This window comes from Solanum dulcamara, chromosome 8 (assembly GCF_947179165.1).
Source record: "Solanum dulcamara chromosome 8, daSolDulc1.2, whole genome shotgun sequence".
NCBI classification, from domain to species: Eukaryota; Viridiplantae; Streptophyta; class Magnoliopsida; order Solanales; family Solanaceae; genus Solanum; species Solanum dulcamara.
Window position 1 is genome coordinate 27,782,419 of NC_077244.1, and position 20,662 is coordinate 27,803,080.

Here is a 20,662-nt window from a genome sequence, read left to right on the forward strand (position 1 = left end):
GGGCAGAGTATTGGCTTTGTAATGAAACAATTAACATGGTTTGTTAAATTAAAATTCATGTAGAATTACCATTTCTTCATTAAGCATGTGCCCTTACCAAGAAAGAATTACCCATACTCTTTCAATTATGTTCATGGGTATTTGGATAAAATTTCGCTCACTATCTCAAATGAAATCACAAGTTGCTCAAGATAAACCATAGGCTTGCCCTTAGTGTATTAAGCAACTCTATTAAGGTAGCTAAGACTTAGAGATCACTTAGAACTTTTTCAGGTTGTAATGTGGGTTAGGGGACGGGTAGGTAGAAATCTGGGCATGTATAGTTACTTGATTCCCAAGCGCTTTCAACACACTAAATTCTTTAATTCCATTCAAGTACTTCATAACCTTATTCTACCACTTTGTTATTCCGTTAGCTCAACCTTTCACTTTGTTTATCCGTGTAGAGGCATTCTTCTTTTCTTCACTAACTTCAACCATGAGATAGTTGACGTTCTTTTTCATTTTCCACCAGTTTGTCTTTTCTATACAAGATTTTATTTCAAGCAATAGGATCAATGATTCTATTCTTAGTAACCCAAGGTTCTTAACCTCCCATTTCTCCATTTTATCTTTTTCAAAGCACTTGGCTTTTTGGATAAAAATTTATGATTTCAGAAAAAATAATAATTTCGGAATAGGCTTCAAACTAGGCTACCAAAGAATCAAGTTAAAGGCTCAAAATGGCTAACTATGGATTTACATTAAGGTGGGTACACAAGTGGTTTTAAAGTGAGGTTATCAAAGAAATGCCTAGATCTTTTTCCTAAATTCTAAACTTCCTTTATTTCACTACTCATACACATCGGGAAGTTCTAGCAATCGAAAGCAACCAAGAATTATATAATTTACCTTACTCACACTGCGCATGTTTAATTTCAGAACGACAATTCTTCAGAAATTTCAACCACAGTCATATGAATTCAACATTATTCAAAATCTACAACAGAGTCTTAGGTGTATCAATTTAGTCAATTTTTTTCTTCATGTTTTCATATGCTACCTTATGCAATTTGATAGTTTAGCAAAACACTTTATATACATTTCAACTATCTAATTTTTTTTTGTACGGTTCAAAGAGACTATTCATGGCTAAAGAACAAAAAATAAATGCCATAAAATCCAAATTTAGATTTTTTTTTATTAAATTAAAATGTTAGTGCTACCAAAAATAAACAAATATCAATGTAGATAAATCACAACATAAGTCTAACACAAGCAAACACAATTAGCAATCCAACTACACAAAACATTAACTATTAACAATTCAACCATAAAAACATCAAACTTAATCAATCACAAATAAAAATAAACAGATATAGTTCAATTAAGTAGACTCCACCCCACACTTATAGTTGGGCATTTTCCTCAGAGCTCAAGGTAGTAGACTTCCCTGTCTACTCATCCATTTGTCCACCAACATCCGTATCTTCCACCGCCAAAAGATTAAATTCTGTGGCCTCCAGATCTAACTCCACGTCTAAGACGGTCCTCATCATATCCTCATATGTGGGGATGTCGTCTTCAGTCGACTCATAAAAATTAGGTCTCAGTCCGAGAACAGCCATAGCATGCTCGTTTAGAGGGTATTGTCTCTCGACCTTACGAAGTTCCTCTTTAATTGAAGCTCTTCCTCCTGTACGGTGTCGAAGCATTTCCAACCCAAATATGCGGGTTGTGATCATATCATCGCGCCTTGCACGCTCTTGAGTAATGAAGACTGGCCCGTGAGTGTAATCTAGCCTCTTTATGTTGGTGACATCATAATAATCGGAGGGGAAGAGGGTCATATAATCATGTTGTTTTTCTGTGACCCCATCCCTTTGGCATATCTCTGTAATGAGGTCTCTGAATGCAAACCCCCTGCCTCTGTGAACTCTACACTTCCAGATGGTAGATTTGATCACAGCACCAACATTCACATCTATCCCTTTCATAAGGGCATAGACCAAGCATACTCTGTCCCGTGTCAATTCTATATAGTAGAGGCATGGAATCAGACTGTGCATGACAATCTTCACCTATGCACGTGCTTTTTTGTTAAGATACGCGTATGGGAATGTATTGTGATAGCCATGCAGACCGTGATGTACCCACTTTGCCGTCGACCTAGGCCCACATAAAATATATCAGACATCCCTGTATGGCGGTTAGATGTTCAAATCTATTAAGGCGGTGGTTGGTAGATTTGGCTTTCCCAAAATGTCATTTATTCCCATTGTAGATAGAGGGATATCAACCCCTCTGACTATGATGTAATGCGTGCACTGATCGGGTTGATAGTTCACATAGAATTCCCGTATTATGTGCAGATTGCATGGCTTTGGATCAGTGAGCAAGAAATGTATATTTAGTTCCTCTATCCTCCTCATTATGTGGGGGTAGTCTCTTGCCAATTTTTCTTCCTTGATTGGCATGTCTAAAAGATAGCGAGACTCAGGGTGTCGTTTGTACCACTTTTTTTTCCTGTAAGATATACCTCTTTTATACCGAATCAACAAGACTGACCCCGAGGTATGGGTGGGGCTGGTGGTATAGATTGTGCTCCTCTATCTCTTTTTTTGCTTCTTGGGCCTGCTGGTTCTTTTTCTAGCCTTCTGCTGGATGATATTTTTACTGCAAATAAGCCAGCCAAAAACAACATATAAGAGTCTATATATCATTAGAACTTCAGGCCCATACCCCACACATAAGCATTTCACTAGTATGTAGTTGATATAAAGGCACTCAGACTTCTCTTAATTCGAACACCGTGCACATACATGCTAACAAATCAACCCAAACTTCAAAACAATCAACATGGTGAGTTCCATTCTATATGAGTTCAAAACAGTCCCCTTACCTAGCATATCTTTAAAATAGAAACAATCACATACATATTTCAATACTACAACTATTTTAACCCACACTTCAAAACTACTACATCACCCCAAATGAACTCATAGATAAACTTATAATCAACCCAACATATTATTCAAAGTCAAGCATAAATGGGCATGCAGTTACATCCTTACTGCAGGAATGTTTTGAAACCATGATTTGAAACAATATAAACTTCACCCCACATTTGTTCACAAATCAAACTTAACTTCAACTCATTACTTTATGCATGTTTACTCAAGAATTCAACAAACAATTACAAAAAATCCAGTTTCTTCTAATCATCAAAAGTAGGGATAAAGTTCAAAAACATAACCCTTAATCAGTTAACCACAATAAGCAATTCTTTAAGCAATTTTACACACCCATTAGTATTTCAATCCAAGAGTAATAAAAATCAATTATATTGAGTCAAAACTTGAGGCCTAAGAACTTACTTATGTAGATTTCAACCATTCATATCATAAAATTAGTTCAAGAACACATACCTTATTGGTGATGATGTATAAATTCAATAGAAATGTACTTGGATTTGAAGAGTGCATCGCAGATTTGCCTTAGAAGAGAAGAGTTTTGAGAGTTGAGAAGAGAGGAAACAGTTCAATTTTGAGAAAAAATAGAGTCGAACAGGTTCTTTTCAGTGTTTTAAAACTGAATTGGTCAGTTACACCCATTAAAAATGGGTTAAACCCATCTTTTTAATTGAAATATCTCAAAAATTATCCCAGGTCCGCGATGCGGACTTATCGCGGACCTTACTGGTTAGTGACCAAAAATTCCAAATTGCATTTTTGTACTGAAATTAACCAGGTCCGTGACACGGACCTGGCGCACACCTTACTTGGAATTTATTTTCACAAAAATAAATGATCGAAAACATACCTGAGAAAATTTGCATTGAGATGTACCTGGTCCGCGATGCGGACTTGTTGTAGACCTTATTGTTCAGGCTTCGTCCTAGTTCTCTTTTATTTTCTTTTATTTTTATAAACTCAGTTATACACTGAAACAAAATGAAATTTTAGCAATACCAAGAAAATCAATTATAATTTTTAATTAAAAACACATAATACCTCACGAGATGCCTCCCGTGCAGCGCTCAATTTATTATCGCGATGCGACCCAACTGTTGCTTTACCCATTTTCCAGTTCAATAGCTTCCTCCTCACGGTCAGCATCCTCACCAAAGTAATGATTAACTCTTTGTCCATTTACCAAAAATGTAGACGTCTTCATTGCATTCCATAATTCCATAGCTTCATATGACATCGTACACACCACTTCAAAAGATCCACTCCACTTGGACCGCAACTTTCCTGGAAAGAGCTTGAGCCTAGAGTTGAAAAGGAGTACCTTTTGCCCTGGTTCAAAGTTTCGAGTGACAATGTGGCCTAGGCATGTAGCCTAAACTCTTCCAACTCGTGCAATTGATTCAATCTCTTCAGTCCTGCTAACTTTGGATTAAGATTAAGCTTCTTGATTGCCCAGTATGCTTGATGTTCTAACTCCACTAGCAGGTGACACACTTTATCAAATACCATCTGGTAAGGGAACATATCGATGGGGGTTTTATAAGCAGTTCTGTATGCCCATAATACCTCATCTAGTTTTATTGCCCAATCCTTTCTTTGTGCATTGACAGTCTTCTGCAGTATCAACTTCACTTCCCTGTTGGAGACCTCAACATATCCACTTGTTTGTGGATTGTAAGCTATAGCTACCTTGTGTCTCACCCCATATTTCGCCAAGAGATTCTTCACTGTTTGATTGATGAAGTGTGGCCCTCCATCACTTATAATTTCTGTGGGAGTGCCAAATCGAATCAAGATGTGCTTCTTCAGGAACTTTCTTACCACTTTTGAGTCATTCATGGGAAGGGCCACGGCTTCAACCTATTTGGACACATAATCCACTACCACTATTATGTATTGATTCCCACATGATGACGGAAACAAACCCATGAAGTCCATTCCCCATACATCAAAGATTTCAACCTCCAGAATATGGTTCAAAGGCATTTTGTATCTTCTTGATATTGTGCTTACTCGTTGACACTGATCACAGTTCTTTACATAGCTTGCAGTATTTTTGAACAGGTGGGCCAAAAGAATCCCAATTGCAGCACCTTATGGGTAGTACACTCTCCTCCATGATGGCCGCCATATGGTGATAAATGGAAACTATCCAACACTTGGCGCACTTTAGTTTCTGGTACACATCTCCTAATCATTCTGTCTACACCTTGCTTAAATAAATAAGGTTCGTCCCATATGTAGAACTTGACATTATGTATAAGTTTTTTCTTCTTCTGTAAGGTAGCATCAGGATGAAACATTCCACTAACCAAGTAATTGACGACATCTGCATACTACAGTAATTCAGTCACCTTTAGGGCCAATAGCTGCTCCTTTGGGAATTCTTCTTTGATTTGCAGCTGTTCTCTAACATGTGTTGAACTCTCTAACCTAGAAAGGTGATCGACAACTTGATTCTCATAGCCCTTGCGATCCTTGACCTCAATATTAAACTCTTGTAGCGATAGAATCCACCTTATGAGCCTTGGCTTGACATCCTTTTTATTGAATAGGTACCTAAGAGTTACATGGTCAGTGTAAATAATTACTTTAGTACCTACCAGATAGGATCTAAATTTGTCGAACACATACACCAGCGCCAACATCTCCTTCTTGGTGACTATATAGTTGGCTTGAGCTAAATCAAGGGTCTTGTTGGCATAATAGATGGAGTGAAAGATTTTCTCCTTTCTTTGTCCCAGAACTGCTCCCACTGCTGTGTCGCTGCATCGCACATCACCACAAAAAGTATCTCCCATTTAAGAGCTATCAAGATGGGGGCTTCAATCAACTTCTTCTTCAAGAGTTCAAAAGCCTGCAAATATTTATCATCAAAAATAAATTTTACCTCCTTTGCTAACAAGCTGCACATAGGTCTGGCGATCTTTGAAAAATCTTTAATGAATCGCCGATAGAATTCGGCATAACCTAGAAAACTATACTCCTTTCACTAAAACCGATGGTGGAAGCTTCTCAATCACTTCAATTTTAGCTTTGTCTACCGCCAAACCATCTTTTGATACTTTATGCCCAAACACAATACCCTCTTTTACCAGGAAATGACATTTTCCTAGTTTAAGACGAGATTTATTTCTTCGTACCTTGCTAGTACTTTGTCTAGATTTTGCAAACAGAGATCAAAAGACTTCCCAAAGACTAAAAAGTCATCCATAAAAATCTTTACAAACTCTTCCATCACATCATGAAATATAGCCATCATGCACCTCTGAAAAGTGGCAAGAGCATTACAAAGACCAAATATCATACACTTAAATGTATATGTCCTATATGGGCATATGAATGTTATCTTGTCTTGGTCCTCCAGTGCAATGGTAATCTTTTTGTAACCTGAATACCCATCTAAGAAACAGTAGTACTCTTGGCCTGCTATCCTGTCAAGCATTTGGTCAATAAATGGTACAGAGTAGTGATCTTTCCTTGTGGCATCATTTAACTTTCTGTAGTCCATGCATGTACGCCAACCAGTTATTGTTCTTGTGGGTATTAACTCATTTTTCTCATTAGTAACCACAGTCATTCCCCCTTTCTTTGGTACACACTGAACTGGGCTTACCCACTTACTGTTAGGGATTAGGTATATTATGCCTGTATCTAGCCACTTAATTATCTCTTTCTTCACTATCTCATTCATGATGGGGTTTAACCGACATTGTGGTTGTGCACTAGTCTTATATCCTTCTTCCATGAAAATTCTATACATGCACAAAGCGGGGCTGATACCATAAAGATCAGCCATGTGCCATCCAATTTCCTTCTTATGCCTTTTTAGCACCTCAAGTGCTGTTGTGACCTGCACCTCAGATAAAGCAGACGAAAGAATTATAGGTAGGGTATTATTCACTCCAAGAAAAACATACCTAAGATGTGTTGGCAATTGTCTCAACTCCAAGTTAGGAGCTTCTTCTAGAGATGGCTTTGGTGAATGACCCAATTCTCTATGTAAAGGTTCCATATTCTTTTTCCACATGTTGACATTTAGCATATAAAACACACTAGCTAACTGTTTAGCTTCTATGTCCTCTTCAATATCTTGACCTATCATGACTTTTTCCAACAGATCTTTTGCTAAAGTGCATTGAGCTGAGACTTCCTCATCGATCATGGTTATAACACACAACTCTTCATAGACTATAGGCAACTTCAGTGCATGATATATATTGAACACCTCTACTTTGTCATGTACTTTCATAGTCAATCTACCTGCAGCCATATCAATAAGTGCCTCGCCTGTTGCTAAGAATGGGTGCCCCAAGATAAAAGGAACATCATGGTCAGGCTCAAAATATAATATAACAAAATCAATAGGAAAGATGAGGGATCCCACTTGTACTTACACATCTTCAGTGATACTATCAAGTTTAGCTACAGAACGATCAGTTAACTATAACAATATAATGGTTGCTTTAAGTTCTCCCAAACCTAATTTCTTAAGCATAGATCTAGGCATCAAGTTTATACTAGCACCTAGATCACATAGACCTCTTGCATGACTGTACTTACCAATAGTTACCTTTACCGTGAAACTACCTAGATCTTTTTGTTTATTGGAAGCTTAACTTTGTTCAAGATTCTTGAACTACACTCTTCAGTGAGCGCCACTGTTTCAAATTTAGCTAACTTGCTCTGATTTAACAATATTAGGGAAATTTTATAAATTTAAAGAAGAGTCTCTGGGTTGTAGCACTCATAGATTTCCAATCTAAAATTCTTTACTTTTGTATCCAATAGATTTTTCGATTACTGATTTACAGGGTTGATTTTACAATAATCTTCCGATCTCTAATTGCCTACTTTTGTTGACAGCTTAACTACATCATTGAGCGGAGATAAACATGAGCAAACAAAAATGCATTAACCTTATCATCCTGTCTAGTAACTAAATATGGTGTATAGATATGTGTCACGGTCATTTTATACACGAATTATTCTAGGCAATTCTAGGACAAACATGCTCCTTATATTCTAGTGTTCTATCCCCTTTCCGTCTTCCGAGTTCCGGGTGGACAATAAATTTTTTCTAATGGTGATCAAGCATTAAAACAATCAAGACAAGAAAATAAGAATAATCATATACAAAAACTCATTTTCAACCAAAGCAAGCAAGATTTAAACTTTTATCTTGTGGCTACAACCCAAGAACAAGGGAATTTAGCCACTCATAGTGTATAACATGTTACATAAATAATTAATAACATCAAACTTGAATTCAAAATAGAAGGAAAGAAAACAATATCACCAAAAATAGCTCTTTCTTCGTCTTCTTCAATTTTTCTCCCGATAATCTGATTAATTTTTCAATAAACTATGTAAAGGTGTTATTTATAGCACCAAAAAATATGAAATTAAAGTAGATGCACTGAAGTTCACGATGTGGAATTGCTTCAGTTCAGTGTAATTTTTTTATTTCGTGTGTCGATTGAAAATTTCTCTATACAGAACCAGGTCTACAACGCGAACCTTACTGTCTCGACGAATCAACTCCAAAACTTGGAATTAAATCTTAGGGTCCAAGTACGCAACGCGAACATGCTTTGTTGTAGTTTATTTTCTTCATCTTTTGCTCCCAACCTCTCCTTTGAGCATCTTTTTCTGTCTAATCATTCTTTGAATTTCCATCTTCACTCAATTAACCCTGAAAGTGTCTAATTATATTGATTGGTTATTACAATAAAAAATATAAAAAGTATGAACTAAAATCTAGGCATTTTCTCTCATTTTGACTAACGATTTATGGGTTTTATTTGCTATTGGGCATATAAATGTACCCAAGTTCAGTTTGTTATACACTTTAGTTCAGAATCCAATTATTACTCAGAGTCAGAATCCAGATCTGAAAGTAAAGTTGAGCTTCTTGATTTTTCTGATAATGATAATATCATGCCTGCTAATTGTGGTACTAATTGTATAGGTGATAATTGTCCGTGCAAAACTGATTAATTTTATAAGCTCCAATCACAATTTGAAGATTTACATGTTAATACAATTACTTTTGAAAATGTGATTGAATTACTGAAAGAAATTTTTGATGAAAATATAAGGAGTAAGATCATTAATATGGCATTTAGTTCCCAATCTTCTAAATCTTTTAAATCTTCTAAATCAAAAAATGATTTTGATTCAAAACCTTATTTGATAAAAGAAATCTTGCTCATCTTGACAAAAAGGCTGATACTGTAGTAAGAAACACTTCTTTTAATGATTTAAAAATTGAAGTTGAAAAACTAAAAAATGAGATTAAAAACTCTCAAACAGAATCAAATGATTCATGATCAAAGAATTTCTCAATTAGAGAATGATGAGAAGGATGATTCTGCGTCAACACCTCCTATTGATAAAGGGAAAGGTAAGGTTGACGATAAAGTTAAAGAACTTATTGATAGTTCTAAACAAAATTCCTTTTTAGGAATGCTGGAAATTGTAACTGGTCATAGATGGTAGATTAAATGTACTATTTTAATCAATAATGAATTCGATTTCACTAACACTGCGATGATTGATATCGAAGCGGATGTTAGTTGTATACAAGAGGGGTTGATACCCTCTACATTTTTTGAAAAAACTACTCATGTCGTTAAACCTACATCTGGACATACTTTAGATATAAAGTAAAAATTATCTAAAACTCCTATTTGTCAAATTAAAGTCTGCATTTCTCATTTCTTTTTATTAGCAAAAGATCAGATGCATCCTCCAATTCTACTTGAAACTCCTTTCGTTAATGCCATTTATCCTTTCTCAAAAATTAATTCAAAAGGATTTACTACTAGTTAGAAAGATAAATATATATCTTTTACTTTTATAATCGAAGAAGTTACTAGAGATATTAATGCTTTAATCAATATGAAACAAAGGCATGTTGATTCTCTACAACTTGAAATTTACAGTATGAGCATTTTTTATACTTTTGCATCCTGCTAAGGTACCGGAAAAAATCAAATTGATTTCTGAACAACTGGCCATTGATGTTTGTTCTGATCATCCAAGTGCTTTTTGGAATAGAAAAAAATATATTGTGACTCTTCCTTATAAAGATAACTTTTGTGAAGATGACATTCCACTAAGTCACGTCCCTGTCAATGAATGCAGAGTTAGTGGAATTTTGCAAAAAGGAGATTGATAATCTCTTCTAAAAAAGGTTTAATAAAGTCGTCCAAGTCTCCTTGGTCATGCACAATTTTTTTTGTCAATAATGCAACAGAGAAGGAGCGTGGCATTCCTAGATTGGTTATTAATTATAAACCTTTAAATAAAATTTTAAAATGGATTAGGTATCCTATTCCAAATAAAAGAGATTTATTATCAAGACTTTATGATGCCAAAGCCGCGGAGTCGCAGACCATTGCTTTAAAGACGGGATGGAATCTTTCTTTCTCTTGGACTATATTTTCAAAATTTGATTTAAATCAGGTTATAGGCAAATTTAGATTTTCAAAGAGCATACTTATATAACTGCTTTTAATGGTCCTTTTGAGCAATATGAATGTAATGTTATGCCTTTTGGTTTAAAACATGCCCATTCTGAATTTCAGAAAATTATGAATGATATTTTTAATCCATATTTAGATTTTATCATTATTTATATCGATAGCATTTTAGTATACTCAAAAACTTTTGAAACCCATATCAATCATGTTGATATTTTCAAAAAAGATTTTTATAAAAAATAGTTTGATTATATCTAAAACAAAAATGAGTTTTTTTCAAACTGATGTCCGCTTTCTAGGGCAAAATATTTGGCAAGGGAAAATTACTCCCGTTCAAAGATCTATTGATTTTGCTTCAAAATTTCTTGATATTATAACAGATAGGACTATGCTTCAAATATTTTTGAAAAGTTATAAATTATATTTCTCCTTTTCATAAAAATTTGTCTAGAGATTTATCCCCATTATATGAAAGATTACAAAGGAATCACAAATCTCCTTGGACTGATAGTAAGGCTGAATTAGTCAAGTCTGTTATAAAATGTGTTAAATATTTCCTGTGTTTAATGCTAGCTAACCATGCGTGGAAAAACATTATTGAAGCTAATGCTTCTAATATCGGTTATGGAGGAATACTTAAACAAGTTAATCCCCATGATAAATGTGAATATCTTATATGATTTTATTTAGGGAAATGGACTGAAGCTGTAAGACCCCCAAAATGTGAAAGGTCCTAAACCAAGAACCAAAGGCTGAATTTTCAGAAAGTGCTGAAAACTTGCACCAGGAGTTGGCCACGAAAGCCTTCACGGGCTGTGGTATCATCATGGACCGTGGTGAGCAACCGTTGTAGAGATTCAGGCTCATACTACAGGGGATGAACCATGATAGAGGACCAGGAACCGTGGTGAGCACCACGGGCCGTGAATTTCTCTATGCTGAGCCTTCCCAAGACCCTCAGGAATTTTTCCCAAGGCAGGGTCCGACCACCATGGGTTGTGGAGACTTTCACGGACCGTGTAGTGGTCCGCAGTGGCTACCTCTGTAGGATTTTTGCAGGACCTGCACCTCGGTCGCATTTCACAAGCCGTGCTGAGTTTCACAGACCGTCAAGGCATCCGTGAAAAAACTTTAGAGACTACCCTGCAAGTTTTCCAAAATGTTTTCCCAAGTCAAACACCACGGGATCCCACTACGGGTCGTGGTGAGTACCATAGACCGTGAAGGGTCCCCATGAAGTCTCTTCTGGCTAGATTTTTAAAGGGGAAATTTAGTCTTTTCCTATGTTTTAAATCAAAATGGTGTCATTTTGAGGACTAAATTCTCTTATCTAAAGACCCTTAATTCTTTCAAGACCTCATTCTTCACACCTAAACTCAAGACACTCAAATTCTCTCTTCTCAAGCTCTCCAAAGGACTTCAAGCCAAGCTAGGGTTTCCAAATTTTCCCCAAGGTTTTTTCTCAAATTCTAAGTGATTTTAATAAAGGTAAGTGGGGATTGATTTATGGGTTCCTTTCACCCATGAAGTGTCAAGGTTTTCTCAAAGTTTCTTTTATTTTCAATTGATTATGAACCCTAGTTTTGATGAATTACATTGGGCTAATTTAATTCTATTTTTAGATGTTATCAATGATCATTATATGCATATTTTCATATGAATTGCATGATTTTAAGTTGAATTATAAATTTCCATACATGAAGCTATTTCCAAATTAAGATTATGAAGTTAAAGATAATTTTCATAAATAGATTATGAGTTCAATGATCTACAAGTACAATTTTCATGGTTTAAAGTTGAAATTATAATCTTAGGATTAAAGTTGTAATGATGATCAAAGTTAAAGATGAATTTGTGAGTTAATCATGAGTTAAATGATTTATAAAGATGGTTTTCAAGAGTTACAACTGAGATTATGATTTTGAAGTTAAAATTGAGATAATGATCAGAGTTAAGATCATCAGACTTTTAAAGATGGTGAAAGGACAATTCTCACCAAAGATATGGATTCTCATGAATCAACAAGTTAGATGATCTATTTTTAAATATTTTAAAGATGGATTGATATGCTGTTACTATCTTTCCTTACTATGTTATGATTATGTTTTATGAGTTTCCTTTGGGATATTAACTAAGCACTGAGAGGACTTCTAGGTGAAGTTCAGTCAGATAATGCAGTTGGTTTTCCAAGAAAATCCTAGTAGCAACCTAAAGTCCCAAACTACATTGTCCACGTAGGATTGCCTTCATGGCCTAGCTAGTGGATCCACATAGCCAGTTGAGTTTAGTTGAGTTATATTTGGAGTATGCTCTGGCAAGGTAGCCTTCCCTGTTTTGATGTAAGATTCATCAGCCTATCTCAATGCAGGAGTCATTGGATTCCATGTAGTAGCTCATATGGTCTTAGTTGTCGGTTAATGGTCTTATCCCATACAAGTTGAAGTTAAGTTTCAAGATATCAAGTTATGAGTTCATGATGAAGTTTTATGATATGCATTGACTAAGAGTTTCTAATGTTTTAAAATTGCTTTGGAGCCATGCTCATGTTTTATTATGATTTGGTCATGCATCTTATGACATATTGATATGCCATTTCATTTGTTCATGTATTTCTCACATACTTAGTACATTCAAACGTATTAACGTATATTTTGCCTACATTGTCTCATAATGTTGGGACAGACGATACTAGTGATTACCCCGCTTGTGGCTAGAGTTTGCTTTAGAGTTCTAAGAGTTGGTGAGTCCTCATTCTACCGAGGACAAAACTTTATTTCATATTTCTTTTGATTAGACATTTATTCTATTTCTAGGGTGAGCTAGGAGCTTGTCCTAAGCCCCCATCAAAAGTTAAACTAGAGGTATGTTTAGACGATGTTATGGTGTAGTTCGATTTGGATGTTTATAAAGTTGACTCCCATTAGCCTCTTTCCCACTTAATGCTTTCTTTTGCTTATCTTTATGTTATTCTTACCTTATGTGTGAAATGAAGGCTAAGATGGCTTATGGTTGGGGTCCCTCACATCCCGATCACCGTGTTATGACTAGGCTCTAGATATCAGAGCACAAGGTTAGAAGAGTCCTAGTGTAACACCCCCTAAAAATATTGTATATGATGTTCCGATTCTCGATGAAAATGATATCTCTTCTGTATTTTGAGCATAAATTTTAATAGGTTGGTCTAAATTAGGTAATTCAAATTTATGAATAACCCAAACATCATTACCTACAACTTTTATAAAGACCATGTTTTAAGTTTTGGAGGTTAAGTAGGTCAAATAAATTAATTATTGCAAGATATGGCGTTGTGATAAAATAAAATATTTGTAGAAGAAAACTTATATCTCACTGTAGGATGCTCCAAATCGGTTGATTCTTAAATGATATGAAAGCAGACTTCTAGAGAAACAATTCATATTCAGATACCAAATTCTAATGAGGAAGTTATCTTTTTTCAAACGCAACTCCGTAAAAGGGTATTCTGTTAAAAGAATATTCATCTCACCAACCATGGAAAGAACTAGATCTATTTGATATCACCCATGACATCAATAGTCCTCCATTTGACATCACTCATGACATCACAATCTTTTATTAAATTTTTATATTTTTCTTTATAATTATTTTAATAATTGTTAGGTCCCTCCTTCACACCTATAAATACCCATCTTATTTCATCATTTTGTTCATCAAGCTTTTTCAAGCAACTCTTCTCTCTATATACTCTTTTACTCATTCTCAAAATATAGTTTTAGTTCTTAGTAGTGTAGAAATACTATTCTGGTGATTCATATACTTCGAGTAGTATACAAAATGCTCTGGCAAGGAGAAAATGCTAGGATTCAAGAGTGTTTATTAAGTTCTTCGATTTTGATTAACACTTTGGATTCCAGGTATGTAAGCCTTCAATGAGAGTATTCCTACCTCTCTCATACCTAAAGTATTTTGATTATATGATAAATTATGTTTATATTTTTTAAGCTTTACTCTAAGTTATATGGGTGTTCATCCGTGGGTTCTTCCACCCATGTAGTCTAAAAAATCTTTCAATTAAATCTCTTGATTTCAAGTAATATTTTCTTATGGGATCATATGTATGAATTGATGGATTGCAAGTAATTTATCTATTTATCTGTTTAAAGGTTCTTGAAATTCATGGTGGGTTGGTTAAAGCATAATTTTTAATTAATGGATTTCAATTTATTTATGCATATTTATTTACATACATGTTTGCAAGTTGAAGTGATTTGAACCCACCTAGTTTTACGATATTTTCAATAAAGTTTGACTTAAAAGCTTTGGCTCCAAATAAATATTTATGAAAGCAATGTCTATAATCAAAAGGGAGTCTTACGAAAAAAAAGAATGATGAAATGATATGAATAATGTATTCTTTATGCAATAAGGACAATTCTTGCATATTTGAATTACCAAATGTTTTAATGAGCTATTCTACCGAATATGATGTTTTGAATTCTCAAGCTATATGCTATGACTATTTTGAAGTATTAAACTATTCCGTGGGATTGACTTAGCACTGAATGGGCCATTGAGGTGGGATTCGGTAAAGGAATCCTAGTAGAAACCCCTTGTCTCATTAACTATGTGCCAACATAGGAGCCCTTGTAGGCTTAGGCTAATGGATCCATAAATAGCCCTTAAAGTTAAAGTTAAAGAAATGAATGAAGTTGATGGAGTTCTACCTGACAAGTAGTCTCCACGGCCAACTTAGGAGGTTATGTTGGATTCCATGTAATAGCTCGCATGGTCTTAAATGTCGGTTATTTTCATTTTCCTACAAAATGAATATTTTAAATGATATATATATGATTGATTATGTATGAATTGCGTTATGTTTCATATTATATAAATGTTTTAATGTTTCCTCAATGTCCATGCATGCTTACATACTTAGTACATTCAAATTACTAACGCATATTGTTTTGCCTACATGATATCACCATGTAGGGACCAGTGCTCCTCCTCGTTCTTCTCCACATGGCTAGTTGAGATTCCATTGAAGACTACTTTTGGTGAGTTCCCATGTTCTGGGAACAATACTCCTTTATCTTTCTAGCTTATGATATGTTGAGATATTTTACTATGACATTTCTTCTATTATAATTAAGGGTGAGCTAGGGACTTGTCTTAGCCCCGTTAAATCTAAAAGTTAAAGGTATTGTTAGACATATGTAAGTTGAAGATTTACAATTATGATTTCCGCTTGTTTATTTATCATCATTACCTATGAAAGGCTAAAAGAATGCTAAGAGGCTTGTTTGAGGTACTTTTGGGTTTCTCATTCGTCATGTCACGTCTAGACCCTAGGCTTGGGTCGTGACAAACTTGGTATCAGAATCTGAGGTTTTGAATAGTCCTTGGAGTCCAACATACCATGTCGAATAGGGTCTTGTTCATGGTTGTAAAGCGTACTACAATTATGAATAGGAGACTATGAGGCATTTAGGAAAATTTTCACTTCTTTCAAATTCATATCGTACCTTAGAGTATCCTAAGCTTTCCTTTAACTAACGACCCATTTCATGTTCTCTAGATAATGACTCATGAAAGAGCACCTCGAAGAGCAAGGATGGACGATGAGGACCAAACTCTTCCGGTTCCCAATGCCTCACATCGTGAGGATGGGGTAACCCATGTCGAGTTTCGCAGTGTTATTACTTTATTAGCTCAAGTCATAGACAACCAAGGGCATCTAGGTGTTCCTCCTCCCCAAATAAAAAATTCAGCCTCTAGGATTCGGGATTTCTAAAGGATGAATCTGCCCGAGTTTGATGGTTCTAAACTAGATAAGGACCTTATGGAGTTCATTAATAAGGTGTAACGAATTATGGCTATCATGGGTGTGCAAATGAGAAGGTCGAGCTAGTTACCTATCAACTCAAAGGTATGGCTTGAGTATGGTACGAACAATGGGTTGTTGAGAGGGATGAAAAAATAGGGCCGATAGGATGGTAAGAGTTCAAAGGTGCCTTCCTAGATCGCTTCTTCCCATTAGAGCTAAGGGAGGCCAAAATCTAAGAGTTCATCAACCTCCGTTAAGAGAGTATGAGCGTGAGGGAGTATGCTCTCAAATTTACTAAGTTGTCAAAGTATGCTCCCTTCATGGTCTCGACCCAAGAGCTAGGATGAGCAAGTTTATTTCTAGTGTCTCAAGCTTGGTGTCCAAGGAGTGCAAAACGGCCATGTTGGAGATGGACATCTCTCGGTTAATGACTTATGTAGAACAAATTGAAGAAGAGAAGCTAAGAGTCTATCAAGGGGGTTCAAAAGGGCTAGAGTGGATGTTGGAGGGTTTAACCCTCAAAGGTCCGGTTATGGTAACAATGGCAAAGACTAAGGTGGGCAATGATTTTTGGGACAAGGTTCCACCAATACTCATTCTCCAAGGTTCAACAAGAATAAGGGTGCTAAACTAATGGTTCCAAGAGAGAATGTTGCTGCTCAAACTTTCCTCGCTTGCAAGAAGTGTGGAAGGACTCATAAAGGGAAATGCTTAGCCGGCTCCAATACATGCTTTAAGCGTGGCAAGGTGGGCTACCATGCTGGGGATTGTAGAGATGGTGATGGTAGGCCTCAAGGACAAATTACTCATGGTCAACAATCCCAAGGAGGTGTCCAACACACCAACCACTTTTATGCCTTGCATGGGAGATGAGAGGTTAAGGATGCACCCAATTTCAAAAGGTCTTTTCTTTTGATGTGTATGCACTATTAGATCCGGGTGTAAATTTATTGTTTGTTACTCTATTCTTTTCTAATAAGTTTGATGTGTCACCTAAAATGTTATTAGAGCCCTATTTGATGTTTACCCCCATTGGTGAGTCTGTTATTGGTAGAAAGGTCTATAGGGGTTGTTCCGTGTGTATCTTACATAAAGTTATTCCTTGTAATATCATTGAGCTTGACATAGTAGATTTTAATGTCATTCTTGGGATGAATTAGTTACATGCATCTTATGCTTCTATAGATTATAGGACTCATCGAGTCAAGTACCAATTTCCAAATGAGTCCATTATTGAATGAGAGGGTCGTGATTCAGTGGTAAAGGGTAAGTTCATTTCTTATCTTAAGGCTTGAAAAATGATTTCTAAGGGTTGTATTTACCACATTGTGAGGGTTAGGGATGTCGACTCCGAAAGTCCTCCTCTTGAGTCGGTTCCCATAGTCAATGAGTTCCCTCATGTCTTTCCTAATGACCTTCCCAGTGTCCTTCCCAAAAAAGATATTGATTTTGGTATTTATCTCCTCTCTGATATCCAACCTATCTCTATTCCTCCTTATTAGATGGCCCTGACAGAATTGAAAGAGTTGAAGGAACAATTAAAGGATTTGTTAGAAAAGAAGTTCATAAGACCAAGTATTTCTCCATGGGGTGCTCCCGTGTTATTTGTGAGAAAGAAGGATAGGTCGCTTTGAGTATGCATAGACTACCTGTAATTAAATAAGAAGACCATTATGAACAAGTACCCACTCTCTAGAATAGATGACCTTTTTGATCAATTGCAAGGGGAAAGTCATTTCTCCAAGATCGACCTTCGGTCCGGCTACCACCAACTAAGGGTGAGGGAGTGTGACATTCCCTAAATGGCTTTCCGAATAAGGTATGGTCACTTTGAGTTTGTGGTGATGAGTTTTTGGTTGATGAATGCTCCAGCGGTGTTCATGGACTTGATGAATAGGGTTTTCAAACATTACCTTGATACTTTTGTGGTGGTATTCATTGATGATGTTTTGATTTACTCTCGGGGTGAGGAAGAACATAAAAATCACTTGAGAGTTGTGCTTTAAATGTTGAGGGTTAGAAAATTGTTTGCAAAATTTAGTAAGTGTAAATTTTGGTTGAAGGAGGTGGCATTTCTTGGTCACATAGTGTCCGGTGATAGGATCAAGGTTGATCCTATGAAAATGGGGGCAATCAAGAATTGGCCTAGATCATAGTCTTCTTCAGACATTAGGAGCTTCTTGGGTCTAGATGGGTACTATAGAAGGTTTGTCGAAGGGTTTTCTTCCATCTCATCTCCTATGATAAAATTGAACCAAAAGAAAGGCAAATTCATATGGACGGATAAGTGTGAGAAGAGTTTCCAGACCTTGAAAGATCGACTTACCTCCGCTCCTATTTTGAATCTATCATAAGGATTAAAAGGGTTTGTAGTTTATTATGATGCTTCAAAGATTGGTTTATGTTGTGTCTTAATGCAAAACGGCAAGGTCATAGCCTATGCTTCTAGACAATTAAGGTGCATGAGCATAACTACACTACCCATGACCTTGAATTGACAGCCATTGTTTTTGCTTTGAATATTTGGAGGCATTACCTTTGTGGGGTGTATTTGGATGTGTATATCGATCATAAAAGTCTTCAATATGTGTTCACTCAAAAGGAACTTAATCTAAGGCAAATGAGGTGACTAGAACTCCTTAAGGACTATGACATGAGCGTGCACTATCATCCGGGTAAAGCCAATGTGGTTGCCGATGTACTTAGTAGAGTGTCTATGAGGAGTGTGGACCATATGGTTGAAGGGAAGAGGGAGTTGGTGAAACATGTTCACTGGTTGGCTAGATTAGGGGTGAAGCTGTGTGGTACTGACGATGGTGGTATGGTTGTTCAAAATAGGTCCGAATCCTCTTTGGTGGTGGATGTTAAATCAAAGCAAGATCTTGAACCGACGTTTATCAAGTAAAGAAGTTGGTGAAAGAAAAGAATATAAAGGTCTTTTCCCAAGGGGGAGATGGGGTGCTATACTACCAAGGTCGGCTATGTATTCCGAATGTTGATGGCCTAAGGAGTTTGATCTTGATAGAGGCTCATAATTCTATATACTCCATTTATCTCGGTTCGACAAAAATGTAGCGAGACTTAAAAGAGTTCTATTGGTGGGGTGGCATAAAGAAGGACATAGAAAGGTTCGTGTCCGAATGTCCAAATTGCCAACAGGTGAAGGCCGAACATCAAAGGCCGAGTAGCCTAGCCCAAGACATTGAAATCCCTACTTGAAAGTGGAAAGATATGAATATGGATTTTGTAGTGGGTTTGCCTCATATCCGAAAGCGTCATGATTTAATTTGGTTAATTATTGATAGAATGACTAAGTCGGCTTACTTCCTACCGATTAAGATTTCCTATAGTGCTTAAGACTATGAGAAGTTGTATATTTTGGAGTTGGTGAGGTTGCATGGTATGCTGTTATCCATTATTTCGGATGTGGTACCCAATTCACTTCTTACTTTTGGAGATCATTTCAAAAGGTCCTCAGTACTAAGGTAAAATTGAGAACGCATTCCATCCTCAAATGGATGGCAAGCCGAAAAGACGATTCAAACAGTAGAGGATATATTAAGGGCTTATGTATTAGAGTTTAAAGGAAATTGGGATGATCATCTACCGCTCATCGAGTTTGCCTATAATAATAGTTACCACTTAAGTATTGAGATGGCGCTATTTAAGGCTTTGTATGGGATACGATGTAGATCTCTGGTTGGTTCATTCGAACTAGGTGAGATGACCTTATTGGGCCCCGATTTGGTACTTGATACTTTAGAGAAGGTGAAGATCATTAGACAAAGGTTGAAGAGGGCTCAAAGTCGTCAAAAGTCCTATTTTGACACTAGAAGAAGGGATCTTGAGTTTAATATGGACGATTGGGTGTATCTGAAGGTTTCACCCATGAAGGGTGTGGTTCGGTTTGGTAAGAAAGGGAAATTGAGCCCTAGGTTTGTAGGGCCTTATAGAATCGTGCAACATGTTGGCAAGGTTGTATATGAGTTGGAGTTGACATTGGAAATGGCCATGGTTCATCCGGTGTTCCATGTGTCTATGTTGAGAAAATGTATGGGTGATCCTAGTTCCATTGTTCCTTTAAGAGTAGTGAATGTTGAAGAAAACTTGACCTATGAAGAAGTTCCGGTTGAAATTTTGGACCGGAAAGTTAAGAGATTGAGGAACAAAGAAGTTGCATCTATTAAATTCCTTTAGAGGAATAAACAAATCGAAAGTGCTACATGGGAAGCAGAAGCGAATATGATTAAGCAATACCCTCATCTTTTTTCCCCTATCCAAACCTGAGGTATTAAGTTGTCCTTGCTCAATTACTTGAAATCCTTGCATTTAACTTTTCTTGTCATATGCATGCAAAATTATAAAATATGTTTCGAACGATATTTTAAATTATACTATTGCATTAATAATGGGTTGTTTGT